This window comes from Podarcis filfolensis, assembly GCF_964270895.1.
Source record: "Podarcis filfolensis genome assembly, chromosome: 3".
In the NCBI taxonomy this organism is placed as follows: Eukaryota; Metazoa; Chordata; class Lepidosauria; order Squamata; family Lacertidae; genus Podarcis; species Podarcis filfolensis.
In genome coordinates this window covers 91,000,169-91,012,157 of record NC_139606.1, presented here as the reverse complement: position 1 = coordinate 91,012,157, position 11,989 = coordinate 91,000,169, and the positions used below count along the sequence as shown (strand labels likewise).

Below are 11,989 nucleotides of genomic sequence, written 5' to 3'. Positions count from 1 at the left end.
CATCTTCCACGTGACAGCCCTTAAGATATTTGAAGATGGCTATCATATGTCCTCTCTGTCTCCTTTTATCCAGGCTAAACATCCCCAACTCCTTCAATTGTTCCTCATAAGGTTTGGTCTCCAGACCCTTGATCATCTTGGTCACCCTACTCTGCATATGTTCTAGCTTGTCAATATCCTTAAATTGCACTGCCGAGAACTGGACACAGTATTCCAGGTGTGCTCTGACCAAGGCAGAATAGAGAGGTATTATTGCTTCCTTTGATCAGGACCCTATAGTTCTATTGATGCAGCCTAGAATAGCATTAGCCTTTTTTTACTACTGTTTATTCATTTAATCTTGTGGTCTGCTAAGACCCCTAGATCCTTTTCACAATATACATCAGGAGGCTTAGTTTGGTCAGAATTGAGTCTACACATCCAGAGTTAACACTAAATACGACTAAACAACAACAACAAACTTTACTTCTGGTCAGTGAGCCACAGTGAGGCACGAAAATTTGTGTCCTGGTTTTTTTTAGACTTGTCTGCCCATGTACTATATGAAACCAAAGGGGCACATTGGTTGCCAGATGTGATTTTTTTCAGATCTCCTACCCACTATTTCTCCTCCAGCTCCAGCCACCTGAGAGAATGTCAGAGCCTTAAAGGGCCAGCCCTCTGGCCTGAAGGTGAGCCCTACTCTACAGCCTTCCTTCTGGTGTGTTCCTGTCATTGCTGGACTGACAATGTGGCGTGGGTGGCATCTGGTTCTTCAGGGGGTCTCAAGGGTGCAGGATCTGGCCTTATAGGCCCTGGTGATCTGAAAGGTTCCTCTGAAAATTCTTAACCAACTGCCTCAGGTGCAGTGGTCTTCCTCAGCCAGCTCTGAGCCCTGACCCAGACCTAGCTCCCCATCTGGTGCCCCTGCAGCTTCCATCTCTGTGCCCAAATCAGTGCTGGGTACAGGGGTCATGGAGCTTTGAATCATTTGCTCCTCCATATAGTCGTCTTCAGCCCATATGCGCAAAACATTTTCATTATATTTTTGTTATTTGTCTTGGGAGGCTCACTTTAGTGCCATATGATGCCTCTTGTCTTCCAAGTGTGTTTTTTGCAGAGGACATCGCTGCCCTTCCACAAGGGACTTGTTATATTGATGAATAAATTAGGCATAAAGATCTGTTTCTCCTGCTTCCTAATTATAGGCATACAGCTGTTTCCTCTCTGTAGACATGCACATTCTATGCACATCAGATTTCTGAGATACAACCACCCCTCCTGTTTGTAAATTTAACTGCTAAGAAGTTGTAGTGAAGGCAGTAGAGTTATTGGCCTGTATGTGGCGTTAAAACCCATGATCCCAGTGTCAATAAGGCTGCTCCGGGTCGGAGGGTCCACAGTATCCCTGGTGAGAGATGGGGTAGCATCCCTGGATGTTTCAAGATTGTGACTTGGATCCAAAATATGTGTACCATCTGGACATAGCTGTCAACTTACAGATTTGAAAATAAGGGACCAGCAGCCTTGAAAATAAGGGACCAGCAGCCAAAATAAGGGACCTGCAGCCTCACCTGTTCCAGGCACTCCAGTCTTCCTGTCCTCCTGCAGTCTGGTCAAACTCATGCTGGTAGCTTCGAGAACACTGTCCAACCAACTTTGTAACCAGAGGTTCCACTGAATAGAATCTGAATCACATGCACCACAAGGCCTATGCAGCCTCAACTTAAGATGGCTCCCCGGCCTGGCTTTGCACTGCAAAGTTTGCAGCAGCACGTGCAACAAAATGGCGTCCAACATTCAAAAAACCCCTCAGCTTGCATTAACTAGCCACACACAAGGCATGCAAGCTCCACCCCCCAGTCGTTCTTAGACTTCTTATTGGGTGAGCAACACAGCCAAGCAACACAGTTGGAGCCTCCCTCCTCCCTGGCCGGCAGGGAGGGAGGGAGAGGAGCTGCTTCCTTTGAAATTTAAGGGACATCATTTAAGGGACATTTAAGGGACATCCATCAAGAAGGGACAGCAGCGGGACATGGTGCTGGAATAAGGGACTGTCCCTTCAAATAAGGGACACTTGACAGCTATGCATCTGGAGCATGTGGGTATTTTGTATACTATTTTTTTTTATTACTGTGTTGGGTATTACTTTCCTTCCTGTTTAGTTCTAAGCTGGTTTTTTTAAAAAATTGTTTTATACACATTTGAATGGGCTTTTTTTTTTTTTGTTTCTAATATATATATTTGAACTGTTAGTTGTTCTCTTGAGATGTTGTGAGCCTCTTTGGGCACATTTTTGTGGAAAAGTGGCATATAGATAAACAGATGATAATGAAAAATAAGCACAATATTACAAAATGGCAACCAGTCTCCAGTGAGCTCTTTTCAAAGGAAACCAGCCATTGGTAAGCACTGTGCTCATGGAACTTTTTCAGCACTATTAGAATTGGGGTGTACATCACAAATGTCCCTATGGGAAAACAATACCATATAGCAGGGCTTGGAGAGGCAACTTTTTGGATGTCACCTCTCTGGGGTTACTAACTGATCTGGGCTCCTCTTGTATCTTTAACAGTGTCTTTAGCAGCAGTTTCTGATGGAGAAACTAGCCCCATTGGCCGTCACTGACAATTCCCATATTGTGCTTTCCTGTAGTTGAACTGTGGCTCATTCTTGGTCCTTGTCTAATCACCCACTATATGACTAATCTGCATCATTCATTAAAAGGGCCATAAATTACTGTTGACAGGGGTGGGAAATGTGTGACAGCGACACTAGCTTCTGTTGGTTTTCAGTGACAAGCTTTCGAATCTAGCAGTCAGTGTGATTCTCTTCATTCTGGTTCAGGAGCTGTTGGTTGCATGGAATGTCAGACAAATCAAGTGAAGATGAACTTTTCTGCTGGCAAAAGAAGCTGAACTTTGGGGTGGGGGTAGAGGAATACAGAGTTCATGTTTTATAACTCCTTCTTCACCTCGTATCCTATAGTTTATGATATTTGAGGTGCCTTTCTATAGACCACTGAACTCCAGTTTAATCAAACAGAAGCATAGGTGACTCTTTACAGGGACCAGTTTGAAACAGAAGACACCCAGAAGTATCAGTGGATCAAAGTAAGAAGATCTAGTGATGGCTTGTGGGACTTCAAATAAAATAAATGAAAATAATAACATTGGCTTTCTCTGAATTTAAGCAGGGCTAACCAGGGCTGACTAGGATCAGACACACACAAAAAGAAAACTTACAGGATCCCATAGAGTGGGTTTGCCTGGCCTTCAGTCTGGGCCCAGTTTGACCCCCTTCTATGGGACCCTGTAAGTTACCTCTTTGGCCCTTTTATCGGCTCATGTGGGACCAACATGGTTAGCTGGTCTTGATGAATACTTGAGGTTCCTGACCCCTATGGTTGTAAATTGGTACCTCAGGTTACATACGCTTCAGGTTACAGACTCCGCTAACCCAGAAATAGTGCTTCAGGTTAAGAACTTTGCTTCAGGCTGAGAACAGAAATCGTGCTCCAGCGGCGTGGCGGCAGCAGGAGGCCCCATTAGCTAAAGTAGTGCTTCAGGTTAAGAACAGTTTCAGGTTAAGAACGGACCTCCAGAACGAATTAAGTACTTAACCCGAGGTACCACTGTAATGGGCAGTCATTTAATTTTATCCTCATTCTACTTTTTAAACTGTATTTTAATCAATTGTTTGCGTTTTAATGTATTTGATATTTGATGTTAGCTGCCCTGAGCCCAGTCTTAGCTGGGGAGGGTGGGGTATAAATAAAAATTTACTTATTTACTTACACTCCAAGGAATGGTGTGAAAAATTCTTCCTCTCTCATAAGACTAGGACTAGAAGACATCAAATGAAGATGAATGTTGGCAGATTGGGGTGAGACAAAAGGAGACGCTTCCTCCCACAGTGCATAGGAATTTGCTCTTGCAAGAGGTAGTGAGGGCTATTGGTTGGATGGCTTTAAAAGGGGATTGGACAATTGAATGGAAAATAAGGCTACTAGACACAATGACTGAGTTGTACTTTCACTGAATACCAGTGACAAGTGGGGAAGTGCATAAGAACTAGATGGGTCATTGGCTGATCCAGCAGGCTTCTTGATGTTCTTATGAAACAGTAATAAATGCAAGCATAGGAGGAGACCTGCCCGTACCTCTGCTTATATTAAGAGGTGAAATGGTGATGATGATGATAGCAACCACTGTGACCCACCAGAACAATTCTCTCTCTTTTTTAAAAAATAAATTTTTATTAGATTTTCCCACCATAATAACACAAACCACAAAGCAGATAAATACACAAAAACAGAAAAGGAAAAAGAGAAGAAGAGAGAGAGAAAAAAGGGAGGGGAAAAAAGGGGGGGAAATAAACAAATAGACAATAATAACAAACTTAATTCTTCACAAATCCAACTTTTTAAACATCTTGGTTGACTTCCTCAAATCCCTCCCTTCTGAGTTTCCTTGTAATTTAAAAGTAACAGCTTTCCAATATCATTATTAAACTAAAACAATTTCCAATTATAGTCATCTTATTCACTTTTCTTGACATTCTGAACCCCATTTATTTAATTATAACTTAATTTGTCCTAGGCCTATTTGTTTCTTTCAAGTAATTTCTAATTTTTTATATTACAATATTTGTTCAAGTAGTCCTTGAATTTCCTCCAGTCCTCTTGAAGCTCCTCTTCTTTCTGGTCGCGGATTCTTCCAGTCAGGTCAGCTAGCTCAGAAAAGTCCATCATCTTCATCTGCCAATCTTCCACTGTTGGTAGTTCTTGTGTTTTCCAGTTTTTAGCAAGTAATATTCGAGCGGCCGTTGTGGCATACAAAAATAATTTAACATCTTTCTTGGGCAATTCTACACCTGTTATTCCAAGGAGAAAGGCCTCTGGTTTCTTAATAAATGTATATTTCAACATTTTTTTCAGTTCATTATAAATCTTCTCCCAGAAGTCTTTCACCTTGGGACAAGTCCACCACATATGGAAAAAAGTACCTTCTTTTTCTTTACATTTCCAACAATGTGATAAATCTTTGCTAATTTTACAGGGGTCAAGTACCATCTATACATCATCTTCATAATGTTTTCCTTTAACATCGTACATGCAGTGAACTTAACCCCTTTCCTCCATAGCCTCTCCCAGTCCTCCATCATTATATTATGTCCCACATCCCTTGCCCAATTAATCATGACCGATTTAACTTGTTCATCCTTTGTATGCCACTCCAACAACAAACTGTACATTTTAGACATATTCTTATCATTAGTATCTAACAACTCCGTTTCCAATTTGGTTTTTTCTGTTGCAAAACCATTTCTCTTATCCATCTTATATAATTCGTTAATTTGATAATATTGCAACCAATTCACTTTATCTTTCATTTGTCCAAATGGTTTTAATTTAAAACCTTCCTGATTCTCTAACAACAAATCTGAATACCTGAAGCATTTGTTTTCCATATTTAACTTTTTTTGAGCCTGTGCTTCCATTGGTGAAATCCATTTTGGTGTTTTTCTTACTAAGAGATCTTTGTATCTAGTCCATACATTGTATAATGCCTTTCTAATTACATGGTTCTTAAAACCCCTGTGGGCCTTTACCTTGTCATACCATAGATATGCATGCCATCCAAATCGATTATCCAGTCCCTCCAAGTCTAACACATAATCATTCTCTAATTGAATCCAATCCTTGATCCAGCAGAATGCAGCAGCTTCAAAGTATATCTTCAAATCTGGCAGGGAGAAGCCCCCTCTTTCTTTTATATCTGTAAGTAATTTATATTTAATTCTGGGTTTTCCCCCCTGCCAGATAAATTTAGACAATACCTTCTGCCATTCTTTAAAACATTTGACATTATCAATGATTGGTAAAACTTGAAATAAGAACAACATCTTCGGCAATACATTCATCTTAACCACCGATATTCGGCCCATCAATGAGAGTTTTAGATTTGACCATACCTCAAGATCTCTCTTGATTTCATTCCATAATTTTTCATCTTTGTAAAGATTCAAGTTCTTTACTGATAAATTCACACCCAAATACTTAACTTTTTTCACCGAAACAAGGCCTGTCCTTTCAAAAAGGTTTTTTCTTTCCTCATTATCTAAGTTTTTTTCTAAAACTTTGGTTTTGCTCTTGTTTAATTTAAATCCTGCTACCTGCCCAAACTCTTGAATCAGCTCCAGTGCTTTCACTGCACTGGTTTCTGGATCTTGTAAAGTTAAAACCAAATCATCAGCGAAGGCTTTTAATTTATATTGCTTGGATCCTACTACAATGCCTTTAACCTCCTCCTCTTTCCTCAACATGTTTAACAAAACCTCCAGAACAGAAATAAATAGCAGAGGGGAAAGCGGGCACCCTTGCCTGGTTCCTTTCTCAATTCTGATTTCCTCTGAGACCACATTATTAACTATGATTTTTGCTTTTTTTTTCCAAAATAGATCGCATTAATACCATTTAAAAATTCCTGGCCAACCTCCATTCTTTCTAGATTTTTCATCATAAATAACCAAGAAACATTATCAAAGGCCTTTTCAGCATCAATAAACATTAACATTGCTTTACAATTTCTTTTCGCTTCCAACCTTTCTATTATATCAATTATATTTCTTATGTTATCTTTCATATGTCTCCCAGGCAGAAATCCGGCCTGGTCCTTATGTATATACTTTGATAGAACCTTTTTTAATCTATTGGCCAAAATGTTTGCGGAAATTTTATAGTCCATGTTAAGTAATGAGATTGGTCTATAATTTTTTACATCGGATCTATCTTGATCTGTTTTTGGAATCAGAGTGATAAATGCATCTTTCCAGGTTTTGGGAGCTTTGTCCCCTCTTAGAATCTTATTACACACATCTGCCAATGGTTGAATTAGCCAATCTTTAAATATTTTATAATATTTTGCAGAAAGACCATCCAGTCCCGGGGCTTTGCCTAACTGCATTTTATTTATTGCCATCTCAACCTCTTGTCTCGTAATCATGCCATTTAGTAGGAACGTTTTATCCTCGGGAATTTTCTGCATTTCATTCGCCACAAGAAATTGCTCAATTTTATCCTTATCTTCTTTACCTTTTTTATACAGCTGTTTAAAGTATTTCTGAAAACATTTTCTTATATCTGCAGGGTTTTCCATAGATTTTCCATCAGATACAATGTTTGTAATAGTACTTTGCTTCTGTCTCTTTTTTAATTGCCAAGCCAACAATTTCCCACATTTATTTGCAGATTCAAAATTTCTCTGTTTCATCATTTTAATTTTCCATTCTATTTCCTGGTTAATAATTTGAGAAAATTGAATCTGCAATGCTTTAATTTCTTTTGGAATCTGTTGACTCTTTGGCATTAATCTTAAACTTTTCTCTTTGTCTTTTATTTGAGACAGAATTTTCTCTTTTTTCTCATTCTGTATCTTTTTCCTTATTGAGTTCTGTTGTATGAGGAAACCTCTCATTACTGCCTTACTTGCATCCCAAATGACTCTTGTTTCAACCTCTGTGTTCATATTTAGTTCAAAATAGTCTTTTAGACTCTTTTGGGCCTTACTAATCATCTGTTCATTCCTCAACAACTCATCATTCATCCTCCATCTAAAGGAACCCTGCAGGTATAATTTCATCTCCAAAACCACTGCATTATGATCTGAGCAAGTCTTAGGGCAAATTTCTGTTTTAGTAACCTTAGGAACCAAATCTCTGGATACCCATATGTAGTCGATTCGCGATTACAAAGATTGATTTGAATTTGAGAAAAAAGTGAAATCTCTCTCCATTGGGTTTCGTAGCCTCCATATGTCCGATAAATCGTATTTATCAGTCATGTCAAAGAAAATCTTTGGTAGTCTGCCGGAACTTGGATTTTTCTGTCCCTGTGTTTTATCCATTAATGTTGATGCTACTCCATTCAGGTCTCCCATTAAAATCAATTTGTAATCCATATAATCCATGAGTTTTAAGTCCAGATTCTTAAAAAATTCCACTTTGCCATCATTTGGTGCATAAATTCCCAGCAAAAGAAATTTATCGCCTTGTGCCGTAATTTCAACTGCAATGTACCTCCCTTCCTCATCTTTAAACAACAATTTGGGGTTCCATTTTTCTTTAACATAAAAAACCACGCCTCTTTTTTTCACTTTGTCGGATGAAATAAATTCCTGCCCAAGTTTCTTATTTTGAAGAATTTTTCTATGAAGTCTTATAACATGTGTTTCTTGTAAACAAATTATATCCAAATTCTGTCTTGCCAATATGTGATAAACTTGGTTCCTCTTAAAACGTGAATTTAGACCATTCACATTCCAGGAGTAAATTTTCAATGACATCCTGATTTATTAGGGGCCCACTGCCCCTACCCCTGATGAAGGAGAACTTTCCAGTCCAAGCTCTTTTGCGTTTTTCTCCAAAAATCTTTCTTTCTCTCCGACAGTTGTTATTCTTTGTTTCCTTCCTTGAAATTTAAAAGATAGTCATTCCGGGAACTCCCACCTGAAGAAAATGTTCTTTCTTCTTAGGGCACTGGCCAAATCCGTATAATTATTTCTCAGGGCCAAAAAGTATGTTGGGATATCTTTAAACAGAATTATTCCCTTCTCATCTATCTTTAAACTTTTTTTATAATGGTGGCCTAAAATAATGTCTCTCTGCTCTTTAGTTTTAAAAATCACCATACAGTCATGTGTGATCTTAGTATCTTTTTTAGGTCCAAATCTGTAGGCCTTGTCTATCCAGAAATTTAATTCTTCTTTTGAGAGGCCCCAGTACGCTGCAAATTCTTCAATTAACCAATCCTTCAAATTATCCCGCTCTTTCTGTGGTACGCCCCTCAATCTCAGATTACATTCCTTCTGTTTTAGCTGCAGAGACGCAATTGAAATTTGAGATTGTCGCTGATTTTCCTCTAAGTAAGGAATTCTCACAGTTTCCAAATGCTCCAGTCTTGAGTCATATGCTGATACATCTGAATTAACTTGCGTCAAATCTTGCCTTAATTGAGCAAAGTCACTTTTTAATTCCTGTATAGACTTTTGATTTCCTCTTACTTCTGTTTTAATTTCCTGAAGCAATTGCAACACAGAGTCCTCAAAAGACGGTGACTTAGAATCCCTCCTTGCTTTGGTTCTTGTTTTCTCTGTCCTCTCTCCTTTCTCTCCCCCATCCATAACTTGCAGTTCTTTTGTTCAAGGTCAGTCTCAAACACAAAGGGGGGATAAGGAGACAGACAGTTTCTCTTCTCAAGCCTCTCCACCAGTCATAGAATCATAGAATCATAGAATCATAGAATCATAGAGTTGGAAGAGACCACAAGGGCCATCGAGTCCAACCCCCTGCCAAGCAGGAAACACCATCAGAGCACTCCTGACATATGGTTGTCAAGCCTCTGCTTAAAGACCTCCAAAGAAGGAGACTCCACCACACTCCTTGGCAGCAAATTCCACTGTCGAACAGCTCTTACTGTCAGGAAGTTTCTAATGTTTAGGTGGAATCTTCTCTCTTGTAGTTTGGAACCATTGCTCCGTGTCCGCTTCTCTGGAGCAGCAGAACACAACCTTTCTCCCTCCTCTGTGTGACATCCTTTTATATATTTGAACATGGCTATCATATCACCCCTTAACCTCCTCTTCTCCAGGCTAAACATGCCCAGCTCCCTTAGCCGTTCCTCACAAGGCATTGTTTCCAGGCCTTTGACCATTTTGGTTGCCCTCCTCTGGACACGTTCCAGTTTGTCAGTGTCCTTCTTGAACTGTGGTGCCCAGAACTGGACACAGTACTCCAGGTGAGGTCTGACCAGAGCAGAATACAGTGGCACTATTACTTCCCTTGATCTAGATGCTATACTCCTATTGATGCAGCCCAGAATTGCATTGGCTTTTTTAGCTGCCGCGTCACACTGTTGGCTCATGTCAAGTTTGTGGTCAACCAAGACTCCTAGATCCTTTTCACATGTACTGCTCTCAAGCCAGGTGTCACCCATCTTGTATTTGTGCCTCTCATTTTTTTTGCCCAAGTGCAATACTTTACATTTCTCCCTGTTAAAATTCATCTTGTTTGTTTTGGCCCAGTTCTCTAATCTGTCAAGGTCGTTTTGAAGTGTGATCCTGTCCTCTGGGGTGTTAGCCACCCCTCCCAGTTTGGTGTCATCTGCAAATTTGATCAGGATGCCCTTGAGTCCATCATCCAAGTCATTGATAAAGATGTTGAATATACCAGTCAACAGTCTCTGTAACTTGTAATCCTTTCTTAATTCCCCAAAAGTTAATAACACAGTCACAATTTACAATTTATATCTGGGGGTAGAGGTACTGTTTAAAAGAGAAAGGGAGAAGAAAAACCTTTGAGTTCGGGCAGCTGCAGTTACTCCCCCCCCCCCAAGTAGGAAAACGAAAGTTGAAAGTGTCCTTTTCTTTACGACGTCACAATGAAGTCTAGTCTTCCCGACTGAGAAGTCTGCTTCCACAAAGAAAATACCTCGTAAATCCAAACTGTCTGCAAGGATTAAAAAAGTCTGAAAAGTATCTCCCCCCTGCTAGAAGGAGGAATACAAAGGTTAACTTGAAAGTCTTTAGAAAGTAGTAAATTTTAGATCACGGCTTCGGCTAATGTAGCTGTTTTGTCTCTTAATCAGAGGAAGGGACTGACCTCCGTTGTTTTTTTAAGCCCCTGTCCATTCCAAATGAATGTCCAAATTTTTAATATATTACTCACTCTTTTCCAATCATAGTTGCTTGGAGAAATTGGCCGCTCACGATCGCCGGACTCAGAGCTTCATGCGATGAAGGAAGCGAGTCTGTTCCCAAGTGCCTCCGTCTCCAACCCCACCCGCTCTCCGAGCCCTTATCAAGAGCTTACTGGGGGGGGTGAGGGAGTCGTTCCAGGCACCGCAGGAATACCAAGTACTCGGAATGCTCAATCCAAGGTTTTTAAGGGGTACCGCGTCGCTCTAGCGGTTTCCCCAACCTTCAAAGCACCGGTGCTCTTTCCAGCGAAAGAGCTCACCCTTCCAGCAGAACGGGCAGCCAACACGGAAGTCCCACCAGGACAATTCTCAATAATAAAATAGATTTTCAGGATTCAAATAGCTTCTCAATTCTTTCAGAGGAAGATCCGTCAGTCTTTGGCAGGGTGACTAAAAAACAACAACCCATCCATAGTGGATAACATTAGCCTTATGGTTTATTATTTCATTTCTAATTAAACAAAAAGTCTCTGTTGTTCCAGCACAGACTTGAATGGGTCACAGAGATTATTTCTTTGCAGCGGGGAGAAAAACCATCAGTTCCATTATTTGAACATGGCTATTATATCACATCTTGGTCTAAGCATACCTAACTTCCTCAACCGAGCCAGTGTGGTGTAGTGGTTAAGAGCGGTAGACTCATAATCTGGTGAACTGGGTTCGGGTCTCCGCTACTCTACATGCAGCTGCTGGGTGACCTTGGGCTAGTCACACTTCTCTGAAGTCTCTCAGCCTCACTCACCTAACAAAGTGGTTTTTGTTGGGGAGGAGGGGAAAGGAGATTGTTAGCCACTTTGAGACTCCTTAGGGTAGTGATAAAGCAGGATATCAAATCCAAACTCCTCTTCCTCTTCCTCTTCCTCTTCCTCCTCCTCCTCCTCCTTCTCATAAGGCTTGGTATCCTGACCCTTTCATCATCTTGGTCACCCTCCTCTGTACATGTTCCAGTTTGTGAATACCCTTCTTAAACTGGGGTGTCCAGAACTGGACACAGTAGTCCTGGGTGGGAGTGTTCCTACATACAAAGGTGCATGGTTCTTGGTGACAAGACTTGTATTCTGCACCTCTTGATTTTAGTTCTGCCGCCTCCTCTTCCTGCGGAGTCTCTTCCACTGGTTGGTTAAAGACTTCCTCCTTGTGATGGCCTGGGAATCTGATTCAGAGGCTGAACCGGAGGAATCCCAGCCTGCACAGGAGTCCCAGCCTCCAGGGCCGGCTGAGCCGGGGCAGGGCCTTGAATCTGAAGCGCCTACA

General features: G+C 40.6%; 1 long non-coding RNA gene across 1 annotated transcript; it reads left to right on the top strand.

The window, feature by feature from the left end:
- Positions 1-2,863: 2,863 nt before the first annotated feature.
- Positions 2,864-11,870, top strand: LOC310758430. The gene is made up of 3 exons (XR_014545775.1): positions 2,864-2,911; positions 3,818-3,864; positions 11,813-11,870. It is a non-coding gene; the product is annotated as an uncharacterized lncRNA (long non-coding RNA).
- The last annotated feature ends 119 nt before the right edge of the window (positions 11,871-11,989 follow it).